This window comes from Mycteria americana, chromosome 1 (genome assembly GCF_035582795.1).
Source record: "Mycteria americana isolate JAX WOST 10 ecotype Jacksonville Zoo and Gardens chromosome 1, USCA_MyAme_1.0, whole genome shotgun sequence".
Taxonomy (NCBI): domain Eukaryota; kingdom Metazoa; phylum Chordata; class Aves; order Ciconiiformes; family Ciconiidae; genus Mycteria; species Mycteria americana.
Genome location: NC_134365.1, coordinates 8,478,346 through 8,503,252, shown reverse-complemented (window position 1 = coordinate 8,503,252; position 24,907 = coordinate 8,478,346). Strand labels below are relative to the sequence as shown.

Below are 24,907 nucleotides of genomic sequence, written 5' to 3'. Positions count from 1 at the left end.
GGCAAGCTGAGGCACCTTTTGGCTGGCTGGCCATGATTTCTTGGGCTCTTACTTGGATGGGACCGCTCGCAGAGAGGGGACCGTAACTCCTACGGAGTGACCGGTGGAAATATCCCCAGGGGACAGGGCTCCAGGCCACGGAAAGGGAGAAGAAACCACGCGGGGGAAGTTAAAGGAAGGCACAGCTGGGAGATCCCTCTTCCACGAAGGGAGGGGTGGCTCTTGCAGGTGAGTGGGGCCACTCAAGAGGACCAACGGCCTCGGCAGGCCTTTGAAAACCGCCGGTGGGCACCCCACGCGTGTTGTCCTTCCCGGGGGGGGCCGGCCTGGGCCCGGCTGCAGCCCCCCGCCGCCCTCCCCGCGCCCCGAGCAGGCAGGGCTCCACGGCGCTCACCTCCGCCTCCCCCCTTTCCCTCGGGATTTCCACCCAGCCAGGCCCCCCCACCCCGGATTTTTCCACGCCTGACAACAAAGGAGGCGGCCGGGCGGCCTCGGCGGTGACTCAGCGGCGGGCCCGCCCCCGGCCCGCCCCGCCGCTCCCCTCAGGCGAGGCCGGGCCGGCTCCGCGCGTGTGGCGGGGCCGTGCCGGCGGGCAGTCAGTCAGTCAGTCAGTCAGTCAGTGAGCGAGCGAGCGGGCGGCTGCCGGCCTCCCTCCTCCTCTCCCTCCTCCCGCCGGGCGCCTCGGGGTCTCCCTGCCCTCGTCCCCCGCGCTGCCGGGCGGGGAGAGCCGCCCCGGCGAGGTAGGTTTTGTGTCTCCTCACACAAAGGCGCGGCGGTGGCGGGGTGGGACGGGACAGCCGGGGGTGGCTGAGGGATGGCGGCTCCCCGTGAGGGTCCGCGGCGTGAGGGAGGGGGGGTCCCATCGCCGCACTCCCTCCCCAAGCTGTCGGGGTGCCGCTGGCGGGAGGGCTGTGCGGGGCGGGAGGCGATGGCACCCCCGGGCCGTGGGGCTCCCGCATGCGAGAGAGCCCCATCTCTGCTCCTTCATTCGTGACGGGAAACCCGGCGAGTTAATCGTGGCTCTGAAGAAAAAAAAAAACAAAAAGTGGGGGTGAAGTAGAAGGGTGCCCGGGGGGGCTGTGGGGAGCAGCAAGGGAGCTGCCGGTCCCGCCGGCCGGGCGCCCGCCGACCCCCGCGGCCGAGCCGTTAGCGGCTTCGCGGGTTCCCCCCTGGTTCGCCGAGGCTGAGTAGCCGGCGGGGAGTTTTGGCTTGCCCGTGAGGCAACTTTTATTATCTGGTGACTTTTTTGCTGCGGTCGGGGCACCCCAACGGCCCCGTGGGGTCTGTGGGCTGCAGCCTGGTGGGGCCGGGGGCGTGTGGTGTTGGATAGGAAGAAGAGGTGGAAAAGGAAAAGCAATTAAAAAAATATCAATATTTTATTTCCTGTATGTTCTGCCCTGTTAAATGGGAATTCAGAGTAGCTGAACTTCACATGTGCAAAGTGTGGAGGGCGGCTGTTTCCTTACAAATCTTTAAAAAAAGTAAAAGCTGGGAGCGCGGCAAGTCCCGAGGACTTGTGCTGTCTCCCTGTGCTTCCATTCCTCCCAGTGCGGTTCTGTTAAAGTTTCCCTCAAGGGCCCCGAGAGTCCAAATGTCCAGATTTTCCTACACGTTGGGTTGAAAGGCAGTGAAGCTGGCCAGGGTAACTGCATGGATAAATGTCTTTTGGGGGTTCACAAGGGGCAGGGGTGCAATGCAGGAGCTCTGTGTAATTTAACTACTTGTTTGCTTCTTCCGTTTGATTTTTTTTTTTTTTTCATAGTGTAATGAGTTCTGGCATATGTCGGTACTGTGCAAATGCAGTGTGTGGCTGTGGCTGGCGTTGGAGCAGAGTCTGGTCCTGTAAGTTCAGGGCATGCTTGTAGCAAACTCGACAGAGAGGCAGGAACATGTGAAGTTCTTGGGTTTCATTGAGAATTTGCATAGTCAAACAAAAATGCGACAAAATGAGGAAAAGATGCTTCTGTGTGAGCATAATGTGGTCGCTGTGTATAGTTCGTGGTGGGAGTATTGTTGAATAACTCTCTGGCAGTGGTGCTGTTCTGCGTTGTGGTACGTATATGTGTGCGCTAAATCCTGTAGCACCAATGAGGATATTTAACTTTCATTGACTTGGCAGAGAAGTAGGAGCATGGAATAACATTGTTAAAAGTGGGAATAATTGCTTGTGGATCTTGTAGGCAATTTGAGAGGCATTTAAACTTTCTTTAATCTCCCTGTGGTACGAACAGGATGCTGAGAACCTCTTGCTTTATTGATGGTTGTTTTCCTAGCAATATATGGACAGAGAGCATGTACTATGAATGTGATAGCTGCTTGCTTATTGTCAGCGATATTTGCTCAGGGACAATAAACAATTGTTTACTGGGCTTTATTAAAAAGAACCACAAATGCCCCATACTTCCTAAAACAAAGCCTTTATTGTCTTAAAGCAACTATGGGCCAATTTCATGCTTGGTGTAGTTCCACTGATGTCAGTGGAGTTTTGCCAGGGATGATTTTGGCAGGTGAAGTGTCACTTCTGTTTTTCAGAGTCCAAAATGCTCAAGAGTAATGTTGCTATTTTGCCTCCAGCACTTAAGTATTGTTAATTAAAATGCTATGCTGATGCTTCCTGCAAGTAAGGTGTAGAGGTGGGAGAGTCATCTCATCAGGTCCTCTAAATACTTTCCCACTTGCTTTCTCCTTTCTGCTTCAGATCTTATATCCCTTAATTTATTCTCTTTCTTCTTTTTCAGTCTTGGCATCTTTTTTTCTCCCTTCAAAATTAAGAAGTTTCTCTGAACTCCAGCTCACCCTTGAGCATTTAAAGGTTTTGAGACTAACTGTGTTGAACCGCCCCTACAACACCACTGCACCACTAGGTAAGTGAAGAGCTGTGTGGCAGCTGCAGTTTGGAGATCTTTCTCGCACATGCACACGTGTCTTCTTTACAAGCTGATTTGTGCGGTGGCCATGGCCACTGCATTTGCTGAAGTGGCAGATTGTTTGACAGTCACGTAGTGAAACAGCCGCGCCTGAGAGGGACTGAGTGAGTAGACCGGGGTGGGGTAGTCACTGAGTTTTGACACAGTGCCATACTTGTGACATTGAGAAACAACTGGTTTTGAGTACACCCCTTCATAACACCAGTAAGGACAGGAAAATCATCTAAAAATGGGAGCAGAAGAAAAATTGGGAAAGATAGAAGCAAATACTCTTGTTTACTAACTGTGGAAAGAAGAGTGGAATTGTTTAACCAGCTTTAACAGAACTCTGGCTCCATCAAAGTTTCAAAAATAAGATTTTATTGAATAGAACTATGTTGTCTTTGTACGCAGTTAACAGTATTAAATACACGTGGCCAACTCTAAGGCTGTTCTGGCACTGTGGTAGTTTTAAACAGAGCAAATTTCAATGCTTAGCTTTGCAGAGTCTCTGCTGAGCTGGTTTTGTATCTGACATCTTTGTGCTCTGCAACTTAGGATCTATTTGCATCTCATGAGTACACAAAAAGAGCATATCAGACATAACTCACAGCTAATACCGTTCTGACACTTTTGGAAAAAGCAGGCATCAAAGAGCAAGATCCATGCACTGTCTAAATTCAGAGGGGAAAAAATGTGCTTAATGCTTCTTCAGTTCAGTGACCAGTCTGAAGTTTATTCTGGTTTGGCCAAACCTAGCGTGTCCTTGAGTATCAGTGGAAGTACGGTTTGCAGCTTAACATAGATGTTGCAAAGAGCTTGCAGCTCTTCTGTATTTACTTAAAGAGCATGTAAATTGGGGTTTTGATGTTTAACATAATCCAATGGAAGGATTCAGCAGTGGAAAGGGAATTGGTCACATGCTAACATGAACATAGAGGTGCAAATTTGATAGGAAAAACATCTTTTAGGAGAAGGATACATTGTCTGGCTAGAACTACATTTCTCAGTGATACTTCCTCTTTCTACATCTTGCATGTTCTTGTCAGGCTTATCTCTGTGTGTGCTTCGTTTATATTAATGCTCTCAAAACTGTGCTGAAGTGGAAAGGTGCTGTGTCTTCCCACTGTGGGGAAGAGACCTACCCTTTGCTGATGGGGAATACAAGTACAAGAAAGTAAATGGGTCGTCCATGACTACACAGGAACTGTGTCGTCATGTCGGCCAGGAACTGTGTAGTGGTGCAAGAACTTGAACTCACGTCTCCTGAACTATTGGTTAGCGTTGAAAGAAATTCCCCCGCACGAAGGAGCAGGAGAAGAAAAGAGCGAAGAGAAGAGGCACAGTATGAAAATCAGTTGGGTTACTTGGCTGTGATGCAATGAGTGGTCGACTACTCTTCCCCCAACACCATGCCTGTTGGTCATTGTTAGACTATGAAAAACAGGAGGGGTTTGTAATGATAAGTGCTTAAACAAAGACATTCAGCACACATAGGAGAGAGAAAAAACAGTAAGGGACATTTTTCTTCTCCTTTCTACACCTGCCTTTAAATAGTGGGTCCTGTTTTTAGAGATGGGTCTCTGGATGGACCTTTGGAGAGGTCCTTTGTCTGGCCCGTTGTACAGTTCCATGTCGGCCAGCAGAAGGGAAGAGAAGGTTGTGCGGAGCCAGGAGGGTTCATGGTGAGACCAGGACTACCTCTGTGACCCCAGCAGCTGGGTGAGGTGATGCAAGTGCAGGTCCCCACCCTGAGAGACCAGGCTCGTGATTCTTTTTAAAGGTGGTTTCTAAAGGGGTGGCTGCTGTTACTTCTGCTATGTACAGACACGTAGCTGCTGTTCTCGCCTGGCTGCTCTTCCGCTTCAGGGCTTTGGTGTGAAGGGCTGCGTGTGTCGCACGACAGTGGGGAGCTGCGTGTGGCAATTCTCTTGTGGCAGAAATCTTAGAGGGATTATGTGAGCAGGGAGCACTGGTGTCTGCAAGAAAAGGAAGGATGTGGTCAAACAGAACCTTTTCTTCCCCTTTCTACATAGCTTGAAAACACCGGGGGGTACCTGCTACCTCCATGTTTCATCACACTGGGAAAACTGAAGTCTGAAGTAACACTTTTCCTTACAGCACTGTGTTTGGTGGTTGACTGTTATAATTGCAAAGTCTGTCATAGGTTTAACTTTAGTTTCAAAACATGTTTCGAGCTGGCAGCCTACTTCTTGTGTTTAGGCCAACGCTCTAAGTTTTGTGCAATGAAGGGTAGGAAACTCACAGGTGGGAGAGCAGTGTTTCCAAGTTGTGTCTATAAAAGAATAAGCCACAAAGATTTTGGAGCAGTTGTGTGCAATGCTCTGTCCACTGGTCTGTATCACACTTCAAAATAACATTTGAAATCAGTAGTTACTCTATTTTTTTAGCCTGGGTCTATAGCTGAAAGGGCAGGGTTTGTGGTGGCTTGTAGCAGTTTGCTTTCTAGTATAGATCTAGTCTGGCTTGCATTTAGTCTTCAGCAGGTCATCAGCTTGCTTAGATGGGACAAGGATCCTAGTTTCATGGTGAGAGCAGGGAGCACAAATGGAATAACCTTTGCCTTACTTTGCTTTATTTATCCTAGAAGCAAAACTCCTGGATTTGCTTACATTTTTAAAATTTCTTTGGCAACATGAAGCCAGAAGGTTGCCTCTTGTGCAAATACGTGCTCTTCTTCAAAGAGGGGAATAGTGCAGTCATTTAGGAACAGTGGGGCAAATTTCTTTCTTTTAGATGAGATCAATTTCTTTATTTTTACATTTATACTGCAGTTTCAGGCAGTGTATGTGCCTGCAGGATGAACTGTAAAACCTGTTCTGTCCTTTAACAAATCTCAGCCTCTTACATTTGCTGCCCCTCTGTATGAGCTGCATTAGAGTCCTGTAGAGAACTATCTTTACGATGATTAGGCATGAAATGTGCTCTTGCTATAAGGGGTGCTTTACTGTCCTGGACAGCAACCTTGCTGCTTGTTGTGGTGGGATGGGTCTTATTTTTTGCCTTGTACCCAGGAATTTTTCACCTTTCCTGTAAGCTGGAGAGCTAAAACCCACAGATGCTTCTGAAGGAGAAACTGCCCTCATGTTTGACTTTGGTTGAAGCAGTCCCTCTGCTTTGCAGTATAGTATATTTTAGGGAGGGGAAACTGAGTCTTGCAACTGTTTGTTATTGTGTAGAGGGGAAACCCACATTAAGCTGCTTTTGCTTACATGAATATTAAGAATTCTCCTGCCCGTCTTAGAAGGGCGTTTAGTTCACCATGCTTGTGCCAGCTGGTGCTAGCTAACTCACCAGGTCTGGTGGCATCTGCTCTGAATGGGAGCCAAACACTGCCAGTCAGAGGTATTTCAATAGCGATGGCATTCAGTGGGTCTTTTGGTGGGTTGGCGAGAGGAGGATGATGATGGGAAATAATAGAATGATTCTTTTCATTCCTTGCCTGTACAGTGAATGGGCATTCATGAGACCTCATGTATATACACAGGCTTTTGTTCTGCTGCTAATAATAAAACAAAGTTCACAGCTCTGAGTAGTCAAGACGATGTGACGAGAAGTGGGTCAAGACCATTCGTGTGTGCATAACTGCACTCCTAATCTAGGCCAGTGCCTGTGCTGGATGCTTCTAAACAAGCTGAAAAGATTTCAGGGGAGCTGGAGTTTATGCTGTCAGATGGGTGAAGTGCACCTCTGGCTGAGCAGAGCGCTTAAGGATGGGGATCAAAATGGATGGTCTTGAGTCGCTTTGCATGTTAATATGACCATAGAGGAAAAGCTTTACTGTTTAGTACATCTGAAAAGCAAGGAGTTTAGTTTGAGCCAAAGGAAATTTTCTTCTTCCTGCAGGATGAGTTGCTGAGCAGCCCTTCAAATACGTGCACTACTCTGCTCTTTCAACTGAAATACGCCTTTGCTACCTCAGTTTCCTCTTCAGTGTCATTGGGGAAAAAGATGACTTTCTTAGTATTCCACTGCGTTGCTGCTGTGTCCTTCAGACTAGCTGTGGTAGTTGAACTCCTCAGTGCCCTTCAAGGAAGAGGGGAGGCCTGGGCTTGCCCTGAGATGCAGTTTGGGGCTTGGCTGATGGTAGAGGAAGAAAGGCAATTTTCATCTGAAGCCACTGGGATTTGGGAGGCTTATTTTTGGAGAGAATAGGGAGGATTTTGATTGGGTTGTGATAGTCTTGCATTATATTATGATTTTTTTTTTTCGTCCTAGAGCTTTTTGAGGTAACTTGTTCTTGAGGATGAGCTATGGTATATAATGCAAGCTGTAATACACGTATTTAACTCTCATAATACCTGGCACATCACCGCTGCCCCCTGAAAACAGTCTGGCAGAAATTTATAGACAGGTTTGGGTGTCTTAAGAGCATGGAGGAAAGGACGGAGAAAGAGTCATGATGCTTTGGGGGTGGGAGGTGGTTTTCTGGTATTTCTAAAAGTAAACCAACTTTTTCTTCCAAGCCTTAGAAAGTACCTTTGAGGCCATCCTTCTATATGAAGTGCAGAAGCAAACCAGAGCGCTGTGGATTGTAACCGACTTCCCAGTTATGCTGGCAGTAGGTTTTGCAAGGTGAAGAGATGACCTTTCATAGGCGGCTGCTAGGTAAGGGCGAGCTGTAAGCCTGGCTTGCCTTGCTGCTCTCCCACCTTTCTCCTTTGCATAGTGAGCTGCGCAACGACACACTAACTGATCAGAAATGCTCAGGCGCAGGGAGTCTTGTGTAGTTTGGAAGGAAGCCCTGGCTGTCCATGAGGTTGTCCTGTACGTGCTATTTGTTACTACTGTGGGGAGCAGGGTGGCTCTCCAAAGACAGTCTAAGCATGCCCATTACTCTTCATTTACCCATTTCTTCTTTCAAGTACAAGAAGGCTGAACAAGTCGTAAACTTATTACGCAAAATATGAGCGAATGTACTCTTCCTTTTTCAGAAAATCCCTTAAAAGCTAGCTTTAGAATTCAAGAAATTCAGTGTCCATGAAAAGCAGAAAGCATGCATCTCTTGGGGTGAAGCCATATCCCATTGAAAAGATTTACAAAAATATTTTTCTGAAGTTCCAGCAACTAGAAAGCCAGCCTTGAAGCTTGTTATGAAGACTGTAGTTTGTGAATGTCCATGCCAGTCAGTCTGAGGTGGAGGATTTAGTTTAAAAGGCTGAAGCACATGTTACAGAAGCCACTGTATCAAAACACTCACTCTTTTGGGGAAGCTCAAATCTGAGTTCTTGGGCCTGTCTTGCTTTCTCTGTAGTTAGTGACTAATGAAACTGAGCAAAAAGAGGGAGAGGTTGGAGGCATCAGCTGGCTGTGTTATATGCTACACCTTTTCCTAATAGTGCAAAAGTGCCGTACCTTCAAAGTTTCCTTTATAAACCCAAGAGTTTACTGAATGTGCAATGACTTTGACTTTTTTTGCAATGTAGTATGTAAGCAGAATAAAATAAATTTCCTTGCTTGAGGATGTGAGGACAAGTTAGCACATCAAGTTAGAAAACTATTGCCAACTATTGTTTTGTTTTCCAGTGGCCTGAGGGCCCTTCCTGAGTAGCACTGTCCTAAAGAGACAGTCTCTGTCCTGAGGAATTTACAGTTTAAATAGGGAAGAGGGAGTGAGTGAATGGACATTAGAGACAAAAAGGTGAAGCTTTTTTTTTTTTTGTGACACCAGCTCAGTGTTTTTGCAAACCTGAAGTAAACATTTTTATTGCATCAGAAGTCAGTTTTGCACTGAACGCAGCTGCTTTGCTGGAGACCCATTTTTTACTGAAACTTCCAGTGTAGATGTAGCTTTATGTATCTATATAAAGGTGCTTCATCACTCATGTTTATTGCATTAGAGGGACAAATTTTAACACTATAAGCTGCCCTATAGGGATCTATAACGTTCCAGCTAGTTAAGGTCTACTTTTTCTCTGTAGAAGCACTGAAAAGGCATCTCCTCAACCTTGTTACCTGTTTCTAGGTAACTAATAGGATTAACAGATCCAAGATAACATGTTCCTTTAACTAAATGTAATCTATTTGCCAGCTTCAGCCAAAAATTATTTCAGGGAGGAGAAGCACAAGTCTATATAGTGAATCTCATTTTCAAAGAAAACAGGACTTAAAAAAAAGTTAGACCAGTACTTTTCACTAGAAAACTTCTGCAACTGATGTCACTTAATGAAAGTGACATTCGTATTGTGAAATTTTATAGCAGACAACTTTAAAAATGGGGGCCAGTTGGAAATGCAGAGTCAGAGATCGGTCTGGTCAGTGATGCTGGTATAGCTTTTTAAAGGAACTGGGTGAAGAACTTCAAAAGAGGGGAAAGTATTTAAATCCTGGGGGACTTCTTGGATGCTGTAGCCATAGGCCATATGGATACCTAAGTAGCTAAACTTTCTACTCAATTTGCAATTCAGGTATCTGTTTGGTCTCTTCCTAATCCACTGCCATGATTTCCTATGGCTAAATAGTTCTTCCTTTTTGAAAGCTGTTGCAGGATGACTATAGACAGCATCTGCCAGGGAAAGGCTCTCATTTCTGTTGTGCTGAGGTTGTGGTCTGCTCAGTCTGTGATGTACTTAGCTTTGCACCCAGAAGGATGCCCAGGTTTTATAATGCTATGCTAATTAAGGTCTTGGTGTCTGCCATACAAAATTCTTAATTGCTGAAGTATCCCCATATCGGCTTTGAGTAAAACTGTTTTTTTGGAGCCTGTTTTTTTTTTCCCTCCCTCAGAACTATGCAAGAAAAAAGACTCTCTAGCTGCTGAAGTACAATGCTGTCACCGGTTTTACTTTCCTGTGTTTCTTTCTGTATTGATGGAAAGCTTTGTTTTAATGCCTAATTCTTTTGACTGCCATCATCTGGTAGCATACAGGGGGAGGGCTGCATTTGTAATGCCTGTTCTGTGTACTAAAAGGCAAGAGTTTAGTAATGAACTTTAAGGTAGAGGACTGTGTGCTTTCAAAGAACTTATTCCTTCCAACATTGACTGAAATTGAATTATTGAAGAGTCCCATCAAATTGGGCATAGCATGCATTGATAAAATGGTGCTTCATTAAATGACTGCTCTAAGGAATCATGTCGACCCCTTCCTCCCATTTTAGTATTGGATCTTAATCTCTTTATTACAAGTAACATCAGGACTAGTAGAATAAAGTATTAAAGTTTGAGCCAGTGGTGAGTTCACTTACTTCTTTTTTTTTTATCTTTAATGATTAAGAAGCCTCAGCTGATTTCCTGTTCACGTTTGATGCTTCACAAGACTTGAGATTCATCTTTATTTTATCTCCAGAATCACGCTTTGGTTTAGGGTATTTTTTCTTTCTAATAGGAAGCTGATTAATTGACTGCTAAAACAATCACAGATGTAGTTAATTTACTTTCTAAGTGCAGATGTTTAGAGTGCTATGGAGTCAGGCAAAGATTGGATTTAGAAAGCACCAGATTACACATACTAGTCAACAAAACATTGAATATCACAGATAACTCATTACTGTAAAAGCAATGAAAAAAGGAGCTCCCATTCCTACTGGGTATTTTCCCCCAGGAAGGGGACTGCAAAAAAATTCTGTACTCTAAAATACAACCATTGAGATTCTTAAGATTAAATGTCTTTGTAATCAATGTACTATTTCTTTTTTTTTTTTTTAAACTGCCATAATTAAGATGCCATGAACTCAGATTAGAGTATCATGGTTTGCTAAATGGGAGGCTTAGACGCATACTGTAGGGAACAGTATCCCTCAGGAAGGAAAGGATATGAAAACTCAACAAGCCACTTAAAAAAATTACAATTATTCCAGTTAATGTGGTTAAACTAGGTAATTTCTGCTTAGAATTTTATAGAGTCATTGTGTATTTGAAAAACAAACTGTGTCAGTGTAAACAAATCCTGCCAATATCTATTTAAGGTAGATAAATATTTATTATTGTCCTTCTTTTACAGATTGAGCAACAAAGGCTGAATTGACTTGCCTACAGCTATAACTAATTAGTGCAAGGATAGAATTTGAACTTGGGACTTTGAACCAAGAGAAAAACAAACAAGATGAAACATTGCAAACGGAAACATAATGAAAAGATAATACAAACTGTATGTTTCAAGCATAAACTCAGTACCCCAGTAGAGAAATCATCTTCCCATGAAGGCCTTTAGGCAAGTGGGCAGCCTAAAAAGCTGCTTCTTACTGAAAACAGGATCTGGTTAGACCATGATCATTACCTTACTTGCCAATTGTGTGCATCTTGCATTATCCCCATTAAGCTTGTTGCTTCTGAGAAAATTCCTAAAGACAAATTGGAATTGAAATTAAATTTTCAAATCATTGAAGTTCAAATGAGGAGCATCAGGCAAATTACACTTCATCTTGAAGAGCTACAACAAAATCATGCTAGATATTTCCTTTGCTTATCTCCCAGGTAGATTATTGGTGTGAGTCACCCGAAGCAGTTGTACTAAATGTGGAAAAGTAGCTGACTAAAAAGACAAGTGATTGGCATTGTTTTATGGGATGTCACTAACTGATTTCATTAAATTGCAGTTTTCCTTCTGTCCTGGTCAAATGTTAATTTTCATTACAATTTGGGCTGAACATAGAATAAACATTTCTTTTTTGCTTTTGGTAAGTTCTCTGGATCACAAGGGCCATGACCTTTATTTTTTTTTTTAATGTAAAGGACGATGCATCTTAAAGCACAAAACTCGCTTGCTTCTCTAAATTGCATGCTGGACGGGTGGTAGCACTCACACGGTTACTGCACCACTTTAGTATTTGTGCATTTTGCAAGAACAGTGTGGTCCTCTAACAGAGTTTGGGTGTCGTGTCCTCTCCCTCCTCCCCTTTTCTGGAGGTGGAAAGCATTTAATTAATTGCAGTACCTAGTAATTTCAGTCAATGGATTTGCTTCACTGATGAAAATGAAGAGATAGGGAGTTTCTAGTTGCATTCTGTATAAACTTAAGGAATTTCAGACTTTCTTAATAATCATTTCTTGTTTCTAAACATGGTCAGTTAAAAGGCAAAGCAAACTTAGTTTTCTGGACTCTTAAATGTCTTCTGTAATGGATGCTGTTTGAATTGGATTCCTTTGCCTTAACTGTCTTGTGCTGGTACTCGTGATTCATTTGAATGTGAACTAGCTAGCACTTGACTAATGCAAAACCTAAAGTAAATAAGTGATAGTGCATGCTAGAGAATCAAAAGGTCCTAGTGAGCTGTGGTGCTCTTTAAAACAATTTAAATATCTTTCTGTAAACCAATTGTTGAATGAAGAGTGGGTGAATGGAAGTTTAAAAGCTTGAATCATTAAAGTTTGGGACATTGAAAGCCTAGACTAGATTTAAGTGTTAATACTTTGAAGTCCTTAATGGTAGGGGAGAAGAAGAGCATTTTTAAAAGGGCTTTCTTTATCTTTGCCTAGGGTTTATAATTGAATCTAGGGCTTGAAGTTTACGGGGTCAGTTTGGCATTGGAGCAGGAGTATTGACGTACTATTCAAATATAGGGTGGTCAGCTTAAATGGTCAGATTTTTCTGTTGTCTTCCTCTCAACTCTCTAACAATTTAGTCTCTACTGTGAATTGTTTTTTTCTTTTTCTGGTGCGCAAATCTTCTACATCTCTTTTATGGGAGGCTTGAATTTACAGTGCAGTTCCTCTCCCCTTCACCTGAGTAGGGTTTGTTAAGAATATAAAACTTTTCATCCAGAACCAGCTGTTTTGAAGCTGAAAACCTAACTTCAGAAGTTAAAGGCCCTCGGCTGAAATCCGGCTAAGGTGTACACATATGTGGGCACTAAATCAAAGCAAGCTGCTTCACAGCTGTTACTTGTGGTGGCACCAGGCTTTCTCTCCTCCCAGCCCCATTCTGGACTCCATGTGCTGCCTTTCATAGGCAGGGTGTAACGCACCGAGCGAAGCTGTGTGGCTCGGTACAGGCGTATGTGTATCTTTCAGAGCCAAGTGATGATGTTGGACTGCAGTCGGTTCTCTGCCTGATTCTGCTCTAGGCACAGACAAAATAAGCAAGAGAAGTAAAGGCAAAGTAGACAGTTAAGTGGAAAGACTTTTAGTGATATGACTTGTCCTCAACTGAATAACTGGTCTGGGATTAAACTGGGTTTATTCTCATTTCAGCAGTGTTAGACCTTGTTGCATTATCATGTATATGGCAATTTGTTAATTGTTCCTTTTTTGTTCTAAAGTGAAAGATGCTTTAGACTATAGGCGTCAATTATGTAATTGGTAAACGACAGGAAATTTGTAAAATGACCAGAAGTGGTTCTTGCAACAATCTGAAATTTTAATCATATTAATCACAATGATGGTGTGTTTTTCCTAATAGAAGAGGTCCTTGTACTTAAAGCTGGAGTTGTTTGGGGGCTTTTTTGTTTGTTTTTGGTTTTTTACTTTTTCTTAAACGTGCCATAGAAGCCAGAGGTATCCTACAAGACACCCACTTTCAGAAGGAATGCAGGCACATAGGTACGTTAGAGTGAACCTTTTCATCATCATCATGTTTGATAAATTTTGACCTGATCTCTGGATTGGGGAACAAAATGGGTCAGATTGTGGTATTAGACTGGAAAGAAAATGAAATGTGAGATTAAAAAAAAAAAAAGAAAAATTGTGGTATATCTGTTTGTACCATACGTATTTCTGCTACAAACCGAAGCTGTAAACTTTCTAGCTGATCTGCACGAGATAAGCTTGCACGAACGTTTCACACCAGCATCACAAACTCGAACTCCTCTGTGCTGCAAAACTAAATCTCTGTTGTCATCCAGTTCACATGTAGTCAGTGTGGGGATCCTCCAGTTTTGCCTTCAATAAACCTTGGTTTTGTTTTCCTGACAGATCATTTCCTGTTGATCCAAATTCTTCAAGTTATTTGGTTTTGGTTTTGTGTTTGGTTTTTTTTGTGGTTTTTTTTTTTTAACATGCTTCCAAGGGCTGTTACTTGCAACTGTTGTCTAGCAGCACTAGTATGAGCCCTGTCAGAGCCTGGACTCCTGGCTGGAGTCCTTCATTACTCAGGCACCAGTTTATATGAAATTTAGGGGAGCTTTGTCTCTTGGAGGCTTCAAACCCTTTAAAAATTTGGCTGAAATCAGCCAAAACTTATGAGGAGGGGTACGAGTGCACACTTAAATTATCATATAAGAAATCTCAGAAGGTCATTTAACTTAAATGCCTGACCTGGTCCTATATTTGCTTCTTGGTTATGAAATACTCTCTCTGGATGTGTTTTTGCAGCTTAGCTTTGCACCAGGGGAACTCCCTGTGGTGGCTCTTGTAGCACAGCTCTTGCAGTCTGGTTTTCCTAGAGCCATGCTAATTTAACTAAGAAGTGGCCATCAGAATAGCATCCTAGATTCTTCCTACTTCATGTCTAAATGCTTTACAACGTGGTTGCTACCTTTTTAGAAATCCCATTGTGCAAGCAAACCACACCGATTTCCTTCAGCTTTATTTAACTGTCATTTGGTGGGTAGCCGAGAGGAGGAATAGTAGATATGCTTTCATTCTTGCTAACTTTCTGACCAATGAACCACATGAAAATTTTGCAGAGCTGAACACGGGGGGGAAAAAAACCCTGTGTATTTCAGTCCCCTCATTTGGTTACAACTATAAAGGCGTAATGTTCATTTATCACTTCCTTCTAGAAGCTTTTTGTAACTGAATGAGCTATTCCTGTAATTCAATATGTGCATTGCAAAGTCTTGAAAATTAGAACGGATAGGAAACTCTTGTTATTTCAAATTGTTATGTATTTGTAAACTGGCTTCAGGCCTTTGAGTTGAAAGACTAACCATCGAATTCAACATACTGCTGGGTTGTATCACAGAAAGATAAAACTTGGTTTTACATGAAGTGGAAACTTAGACACAGTAGTATGAAACTCAGTAAGCCCACAGTGAATATAGGTTTGCTTTTTTTTTTTTTGAGTCAAGGATCATATCGTAAAGCAATTTCTTTGTATCAGTGGCCTGTCACATCATGTAGGATCAGTCGCTGCTTAAATAGGAAATACTTATTAAGGAAAGCTGCCACAGACTTGAGCTTACATTCTAGCTGTATTATCTCTGCTGGCCAATAACCACATGTTTTATCTGGTATTCTTCCCAGTGCACGAACATGCCTAGTGAGTAACACATGAAAAACAAATATAACAAGGGTTGATACATTTGGCCAGCTTGCAGAGTATAAGGATCTTACTATTTTTTCCTACTTCCTGCCTTTGGTTTTTTATTTGAAACTTACCTTTTTAATGCAGCACTTCCCCTTCACAGCCTAGGCAAGGTTCTTTCCCATTTCATCTGCGTGTTAGTCTTTCTATGGGGATGGCTATGTTGAATGATGAATTTGGGTTTTATTTAATTTATTTTAGCAGTAGCTTTTTTATTTGGATCTTGCAGGAAGTTACATAGTTATTTTTTCTTAATTTTTTTTTTGTTGTTCATAAAAGGAAAGCTAAGGACCACATTCTACTGGGGGGAAAAAATGAAGGATGTCAGAAGTGTACCACTTACTACTATCAATAAAACTTTAATTAACTAAATGCTCTGTCTGGCGTCTTGCCCATGTAATAAATAAAAATCAGAGAGGCTCTCCTAAGTCATTATTACCTGTTACCAAAAATACTTAATGTTTCCAATTTACATTTCCATCCCACAGTAAAGCTGAAGAAAAATTGGCTGGCAACTCTCTATATGCAAAGAAATCTTTGTTATCCAGGTTACACAGTTCCCTACATTTGCATGTTTGCACTGGTGTCCTAAAAGTCACTTTTATCAAGCCAATCTGTATTTAAAATCACCTTTGTATATACAAAAAGTATGGATCCCGCAGCTTGTAAGGTCTGCCCAGGGTTGTCTCGATTTACCGCAATATGTGGGATGCCACCTGCAGAATTCCTTAGAGAGGAAAATTCCTGTTCAGCAAAGCCTGTGCCTTGCCTCCTCCTATACCATTAACCTGGTTCCTGTTGATGCAAGGTCTTTCTGCAAGTGCTGCTCAACCCAGTAAGTCAGGATTTAAACCGTCTGAGCAGGTATTGGGCAGCTGGGCTTCCAACGCAGATGGCGGATCGGCTCGCCTTCCCCAGGAGGAACAAACCCCCCTGCTCCAAACCTGTGGGTGGTTTTTGGTAGTTCTCACCTTTTTTTGGTGGAGACCAGTAATGGCCTGCCCAGCTCTCCAGAAGGGCATGATCCGGTATCAATGCTGCTTGCAATGCTGGTTGTCCATTAGGTGCAGTTACAGTGAGTAACATTACAGATGAGTAATGAGGAGGGAAACAACAAATCAGACTGCCTTCCTTTTTGTTCCTGAATCTCCTGGGTTTTATCTCTAATCTTCAGGCTCAGCCAATGAGGTTTAACTGCAGATCCTAACGCTGAGCTGATTACGCGCAGATCTGCGGGTGAAACGTTAAGCTGTCAGAAGGGAGACGTGCCGTGCTGCCTGAGATGAAGCCATGTCTTGTTAGATCCCCATCAGGCAGACCGCATGCTACTGCGTCCTTCCAAAGCCCAGCTGTCGGAGCCAAAGTCGCAGCGGTCCCCGGGCACCATCCCGTACCACACAAGGGGAGAGCGCAGGGGCAGCATCTGCACTGTGCTTTGAGTGCAGCCCTGACACCGCACTCCCGTCGGCTGCAGGTTTGGCGTGCCTCTTCCCCAGTCTTCCTCCTGTGGGCCAGTGCTGGGGGATTGTGGGGCCCTCTCTCCACAGGGTCACACGCATCACCTGCTGCAGGAACCGGTGGGACTGTGCTCAGGTGGCCCTTGCACAGTGTGGGTGCTGGCAGCCAGGGATGAACTCCAGGCAGCATTACCCACTGCTGAGCCTGGCCTGAGCTTGCTCCTTGGTTGGCCATTTCCCATAAACTGCAGACACTGTCAGAGAGTCTCCTGGCTCGGCTTTTCTTTGGTGCCATTGTTGCAAGATTGCATTTTTAGTAGCTGCTTTTCACTATTGAAGAAATCATTTTGAGACTTATAAGAAGTGCATGTGGAGGATGACTCCCTAAGCCAGCGTGTCTCTCCCAGACCCCTAAAGCAGTTGAGGCTTACTGCACGTTAGCTGTCCTGAGCTGCCTTACAACTTCTCCATGTCCCGGAGTGGGGTTTGCCACAGCTGGTAGCAGCCTCTTATGACAGCCAGCAAAGGGTGGGGGAAAGGAAACATCATCCTGAAATCCCATTCCCTACAGATTGAGAGCCCTGGCAACCATGAAGTGGGATTCTCTGTTCAGAGCTGGGATTTCCCAGGGTTGTTCCTTGGGACACAGGAAAATGCATCATTTTCTTCCAGCCCATTTTCTTCTTTTCCTGGTTCACCACTCAAGTTAAATTTCCTTTTAAGTGCTGTTTACGTTTGCAGCTTTAAAAATGTGGGAAAGGCTTTCTCATGGCAGGCTGTATTATAGTGCTAGTAATTATTTCAGAGATGGCCTCTGCATTGCCTCTTGCCCTCTCTTCTGTCATCAGCTCCCTCCTGTGTTTTGTGAAGTTTTTGCTTCACTGCTGACTGTGGCACAGCAAAAAGTGAGCTCATACAGAGCTCAAATTACTGTTGAACCAGTTCGGATCTGTTTAATGGAAACCTTCCTTCTCCAAACCCTTTTGCACTCATTTTACTTAAGTCATAAAACTTCTTCTGTTTGAACTTTATGAAAACAAACCAAAACCCTCTTCTGTGTTAGTTACAAAACGCTTTGGTTCCTTTCCCTGTTTTTGTTTCGTATTATTTACTTAACTGCTGCTGGAGTAGTGTCTTGGGGTAAAAAGACACTGCTTCTTAGCCAAACAATTTAAATTTTTCATAAAGGGAGATGTATAACCAAACTCTTTGTGAAATGAGTTAAACATCCATTCAAGCTCAAGCTTTAAATAGGAAGCATGGATCATATAAAAAGCCAGGAAAATTTGGACATGATAGAGTATGGATGCGATAATACTTTTCAGCAGCTGTGGAATAAAGGAAAATGTCTGACTGGTTCTGGCAAAAGCTTGCATAAATTTATAACTTAGGGTGTATACATGTGATCTCATGAGACAGAGTGAATTTTTGCAACCACATGTAACGCTGAACAGTATGCGAGCATCAACCCGTATTTACAAAATCCTGCAGTAAGTGTCTTTTCAATTTTTTATTTTTTCCTGAGGCAGAGATGTGCCAGGATCTATTGTAGACCTTGTTAAGTAAATTCTATGTCTCTGTTTGTATTCTTGTTTTGCTTTTTGGCTTTCTGTGCTACTGGCTAATCTGTTAGTGATGCTTAAGTTTAAAGGCACCTCAGTTGCACAGTCATTCATGTGGGGGAAAAAAAAAGTAAAAATGTATATACTTCTGAGTTTTTCCCTGAACTCTGTATGTTTCCTCTGGTTTTTGAGATGGCATGCTATTATCTTAAGTTATTTTGGCAGGTTGTGAAAAGCTTTTTAAAATGGTCAGCCTTGCATTTATGCAAGAAAAGCTTTGGTATCTTCTACCTTCAGAATTTAAGTGAAGCCACGATCACTGCAGAATCATTTGGGTATGGGTTCTTTCCAGTTGCTGTGTTCGACTTTTACAAGGAACTGTACATATTTAAAAAAATTTAATAAGAAATAATAAGATATTTTAGCCCTACAGACCCTGTTCTCTGTACATACTCAGTAAATGACTCTTACTGAGATCAATGGTTTCCTGTGTTTTATTAGCATGCCAGTTTCAGCTGGTCCTCTAATCTCACATTTCTTTTTATAACTATTTTATAAGGAGAAGGACCCAATTAAACCAGTTCAGGTTTCTCTGTTACAGTGCTGTTATCCTTGTTCTCATCGTAACATGCCTGTTGCGGCTGTCCATCTGCTATGCTTTGCGGGCCTCTGGCGTGTCCCCCTGCCACTTCTGCATTTGTGCCAAAAGCTCCTACAGTCACTTATGCAGCCATACCTTTATGACCATCTCTGCCTCCTTTTATTCTGATGTGTACACAAAAGCACACGATCCTACGTTTGCTTTGCATTTTTTAGCCATCAGAGGCTGAGATTACAAAGCGGTTCCACCTCTCTGTGCAGGACTGCACTAGACACTGAAACCTCCCAAGGTGGAGCTTTGTGCCCCTTGCATCCCCTGTGCAATCGCTGACTCCTGTGCCAGCGCCCCAGAGCAGGGCTGATGTAGGGAGGTGGGAAAAGGGCAGGGGGAAAGCGGGTGGCAGCTGCTGCAGGGCCATTAGGACAGCTTTTGCCATCTGATCTAGCAGCCAGGTGGTTTCTGTTGTTGCCAGTAAAGGTGAGGATACAAGGTAGGCAGGAAAGAGGGGCCATCCTATATCTGCAGCAGCCAATGCTGCAAAAACCACATGCAGGTAGCCAGGCTGTAGCAGGAAGAAAAGGAAGATTTTAGCTCTTGGGGCAGTGTGCCTCTTGAAGAATCATCTTCCACTTCTCCAGGGAAGAATAATGCAGGTGAGGAGCAGAGCCTGAAGACTTTCTGCTGGACGTAAGTCTGACATGAACCTGATCCTGCTCTGGGTGCCTGGTGTGTGGTAAAGCAGCACTGCTGCAGTCTTCACTGCTCTGCTATTTAACTGGGAACTCAATGAGGTATGGAAGCATCCACTACCTTTGTGCCTTTGTGTTACTGTACAAGCATCCTACCAGTGTTGTGATACAGGAGTGAGTCTTGTCCAAGATCAGGTCAGAGGAGTGTCCTTTAGATTCTCTATTGGGGATATAAGACTTAAACACTAACTGTAAATTCAAGATTGGCAAAGATGGTTTCAGGATGGAATGTCCCATGATTTTGGTTTGTCCGCTTTGAGATCTTCGAGTATTTTGTTGCATGTATATATGGGGGTAGGTCTTTAGGATTGTGTAGATCGAAACATTAATTTAAACTGGATTAGAAATATATAAAAGTAATGGGGAAAAAATCTTATTTACAAGTAAGTTTAAAATAAATGTGTAGTTTAGACATAATGAAATATTCAGTCTAACTCAACCTCCTGTACCTCCCTGACCTAATCACCTTAAGGCTTCCCCCCTGCCTTGAAAATTTGTGACCTGTTGAAACTTACTGGTTGAGAGGTTGGAACCAGGTTTTTTTTGAGAAACAAGCAAAATTTGACAGTAGTTTTTCTGTCAAATTTGGAGATATTTTCTTGATTTTTTTTTGTTTTTTTTTTTTTTTTTATTTAAGTCAATGAATTCAGTAACTAGTTATTTCAATTCAATAAGCAGTTATTCCAAAGCTGAGAAAGTGATGAAGGGTCAGGAATATGATTGAGAAAGAAAAGGATAACTCTACTAGTTCTAAAATCTGGAATCAGGATCAAAAATAATCAAATTGCTAACTTTAGATAATAATTAGTTGTATAAATTTGATCTATAAACAAATTCTCTGTTCCACTTTGTGCTCAGCTTGGTTCAGGTGGTTTTATCTAAGTAAAAATCAGTTTCACTTTGATGGTTTTGTGAACTTACTCTGCCTTCTACTTATATCTTTTAATGCAACCTTAATAGGAATAACAGCTGAAAATGTGTTCACTTAGAACATTAGAACTGAGTCATTTTCCACGTGTAATAGAATTTGAGTAAGTGTGTGTTATATGCGATCAATTAGTGGTGTAATTTATCTGCCTCTTCAGCAAACAAAAGGCTCATATTACAGCAAACCTTATGCAGAGAATATCTGAAATGTAGAAAATGCTACAAATATTTAACAATCAAGATTACTTCTTAAATAATTTTCATTTTTAGCATCTGTTCATTTCTACAATACAAATCAACACCAGTGTTTTCTCCTCTGTGTTGTTGAATCGTTTTTAGCTGAAGTGAAACATGGAGGCATGGGATTTTTTTAAGCCTGCGTGTACTTTGCTCTTGATGTAAAACATTGAAACCCACAGACTGCAAGCTTTGGATATGCAGAAGTTGCCCCTGGCTGTGCAAGAAGATATTTAGATGTGCAGATCATTAAGAACCTTTGTGGTCTTTCAAGAAAGGACTACCTTGGTTAAAAACAAGTTTAAAAATTGAAGCTTGCTACGATTTCTGTCTAAATCTAATGGATGCCTGGATAAAGGGAATTGGTCATAAGAAAGAAGTCTTAAAATTGGTTTGAATTAGATTTCAAAGGTGAGGGTTATGTTGGTCATTTAAAACTTTGGATTTCTCACCACCACCGCAGTCAATAAATGGCAATCTAACATAAGGTTCTGGGAAGATACAGTCTGGTCTGTAAAGGGCCTTATGCAAGTTAAAACAGATTCGGTTTGGGATCGTATTTAGCATCTGTGGCTGGTGACGGAGTAGTACATGAGAGGAGATGACTTGTTCTCACCGGCACGGGATGTTTGTAGATTCAGCTGATATGGAGCTGTTATTTATGCATGTTTTGGCTAGTCCTTCAATGCTGAGTTGGAGAACGTAGGTCAGCTGTACCAGTGAGGCTCTGATTTCTGAAAGAAGATTGCCCGTCCTATCCCAGTGCCTCTTTCCGGTACCCTTTGGGCTTTCGGAGTGCCATTTGGAAGGCTTCATTAACAGTCTGCTTCCTGGCTCCCTTCTGCGCAGAAGACTATTAGTCATCTGATATTCATTTGCCCAAGGGCAGCCATGCAAAAGTTTAAGCATAAAGGATGGCACCTCTAAGGGAAGCAGAAGGGATGCTTCCTTGAGTCTGTGCTTCCTTGCCTCATCTCCAGCCAGCATCCTGCAGTGCATGCAAGACGCGTGGGCAGGAAAGGGACCTACTTCTGCACAGTCTTCTGTTTCAGTCACTATGACCCTCTCGTGCCTTTTTGGCTTGCTGGAGGAAAACACATGCTTCTTTGCGTGTTTGCTCAGTAAATAAAGACAATAGGTATCGAGTATGTTACATCCGTCCAAGTCTGTAACAATTTCCTCACCACCACCTTTACTATTAATTTGAATATTTGATATTGACAAAATCACAGTAGATTAAATAGCATTTTCAATTCCAACTCGATGTGATTGTTGTAATTGTTGCCAGGCAGTATCTGAAGGCATTTCTATCTAAATACAAAACCTAACTGATGGGAGAGGGAAGAAGAGACTGCTAATGAGATTATGAATTAAAATATCGATGAACGACATTCTCTATTGTGGAGACTGGGGAAGGAGGAGAGCAATTTATGCAAAGGAATAAGAAGAGACCTTGGTTTGCATATTCATTATGGATTAAAATTTATAGTTTAAACAATGGGATTTGATCTGTTAGCTGAATTAGGGTTTTATAGTTAAAGTATGTGGAATAGACTGAATTTGGGATAAATATTCAAAAAGTATTTAAACCAGAAGCAGGAAGAGGAAGGGAGAGAAGTAGGAAAAAATTGGGCTCTCTCTCTGGGGCTCTGAGACTAGAACTTGTGTATCCAACTGAGGGTAGTTTTTTTTTTTTTTCCAGTCATGTTGATTATTGAATATTGATTTTTCTCTTAAAGAAAAAAACCTATGCAAGGTATGCGTGTTTTTCTGAGAATAACAGAAAACAGCAACATATTTTTTTCTGTACATAGTTTAGGTTATCATGCTGCTTCCCATGTCTCACATGTATGGAAAAGTGCCATTGTAAATGCAAACAGAAGTTTAATTAAGAAGCAGAAACTTCTAAGCAAAATCTGATGTATATTTAATACAGTTGATCACAGGGGTCAAGCTGAAAATTAAATATAACAGTATAGAGTGTTTCAAAGCCGTGTGTCATACCCGAAGGGCAGTGAATCCCTGCAATTTGTCTGGCATTTTAGGTGATTAAATAAACAAGAGAGATGTGTTTACTACATTGGAGCTATACCCAAAATAGAAAACTATATTAGAAAACTTAGACTAAAAATAAATAAATAAAATATTACTTTAAAGCATGGGAGAAGAGGCCTTACTGTGTACTAGAGCTTCAAGGACACAGAGGGCTGCCGTCAGGATACCAGCACAGGTCCGTTGGCCATCCTGCTGTTGAATGTTGTAGTCCATGTATAAACTTCATAGTGACTGGATAAAAGAGCAAGTGGAGAGGGGAGAGGGAGAATCACACATTTATGCAAAAAGCATCATCTTTTAACTCTCAGAGTTTTAATGTGTTATTTTCAGTGTTGTGTCAGGGCAGTGCTATAACCACCTGATGGTCAAGAGTTTATACAGACCTATGTTCATCCCGTCTAGCACTACCCATCTACCTGAAGTGTTTCTGTCTTCCTTTATAGTCGGCAAGAAAAATGCTTTTAGAGGGTGATTCAGAGTGAAGCTGAACCTCCAGAGGGTGGTAGCTCTTCAGCAACTGCAGTGAACTGGGGTGACTGGTCTAGACCAGGTGGGAAGAATTCACACATATTCCATCTGCTGTTCGGTGAAGTTCCCAGAATGGCTTTGGATAGAGCTCTCAATTGCCCTTTGAGGACATAGAATGCATCCTTTTTTTCTCCTTTTAAGCCCTTTGAAAGGTAGTTAATAATACACAGGCCTTCTCCTCTGAGAAGTTAAGGATCACTGACAGACAAATTACCAGGGTTATTGAAGGAAAACATATTTTAATTTGCTTTTCAATTTAAAACAACAGAATACTTCAGCATCTATGGCACCCACCTTCTGTTAAATTGTTTCACATCGAAGGGCTTTCACGGAGGACAAGTCTTCTTTTGTTTTACATGGTCCACACTTCATTTTGGTTCTTGAATTCTGCATATGGCTGCTCCCTATGATGGCATTTTTGCAAAGGACTTGTGCATATTCCTGTTGTTTCTCACATGCATCCTTCTGTGCAGGCTTTGGATGGGGGAATGAAACCATTTAATGCCTTAGTAAAGGGATTTTTCTCTACTTAAGAATAAATCAGTCTTTATTTTAAAATACATTTGCACAGTGATGGCCCCTATTAAGCATAAAATGCTTCTATGATATCCATTGGAATGAATATCCATGAATAAAAAATGAACTACTGAATCAATACTATTACTTTGCATTCTCTGCTTTCTTAGTCTTGCCTGTTGCTTTTATTCTCTTTATTAGCTTTCCATGATGGTGGAGTTTTCCTTTCAAAAGAGGCAACATGGCCCTGTTATTCTCCATTGCTTTATTTCATCTGCAGTGCACACAGTAATGTGATAGGGAAGTTGGGAGTTATAATTTCAGAACTGTGCATGGAGATTGTCTTTAAAACATCCTCCTTTTTTTCTTTTTTTTTTTTTTTTTTTTCTTTTTTCCCCTTGCTTCTGCTTGGGTCTTTTTCCATATCAGCTCTTCCCTGTTACCTCTTTTTATTGTTTCATTTTATGGTATGTTGTACATACTCTGTGAACACAAAGTAAATTGACAGCCTCTGAATCAGAGGCTATTACAGCATTTTCCTGATTAGATGAGGTCTCCTGGCTCTCGCTTATATAAATCTTAAATAATCCAGAGCACTTTAGCTGTAAGTATAGTTTTAATACTAAAACTTACCCTGTGTTAAATTCCTGGAGATCTTTGTCTTTATAACAGCAGTCCTCATCAGGATTATTAACCTAGGGTTATTAACTTTCAGATGTTCACTAAGGCCAAGTCTTGTTCACTTCTCCTCAGTATTCTTTTACTGATTTAATAAAATATCATCATTATATCTTTGTTACACCTGGCCTGGACTTGTCTCTTGTGTGCAGAGGGTAGTGGTGACTTACTGTCTTAATTTCAAAATTTCCAAATTTTATGTGAAGTACAGTGGCCAGCGTTCATTGAAGCTGATAAACCTTCCCCAAAGGAAGGCTAGTTTGATAACAACAAAGGAATGAAGATGATAACGGGAGTCACTGGTTTGGAGAAATGAGTAGGTGTTAATGCTAGGCAAAGAATAACTAAGCATATAATGGACAGGTAGTGAGTAACCCTCTAGCACTGACTTCTATTCACATTGATTTTGCTGCCTTATTCATTTCGTGATCACAAAACTAGATTCTAATTTAGTGCAGATTTTTATTTTCCCCTTCCTTGTTAGCGTG

General features: G+C 42.2%; 1 protein-coding gene across 3 annotated transcripts in view; it reads left to right on the top strand.

Moving 5' to 3' along the window:
• Positions 1-206: 206 nt before the first annotated feature.
• The window catches only part of FAM107B (family with sequence similarity 107 member B), a 65,066-nt gene continuing 40,365 nt past the window's right edge, over positions 207-24,907 (top strand). Inside the window, exons 1-2 of one of the 3 annotated variants that reach the window (XM_075488200.1) lie at positions 541-740; positions 2,739-2,864. The gene's annotated coding sequence lies outside the window, so the exon portion shown is untranslated. Of the gene's footprint in view, positions 229-540; positions 741-2,738; positions 2,865-24,907 lie in introns of those variants that run through there. The other 2 variants (XM_075527444.1, XM_075527354.1) reach the window with 2 other exon arrangements.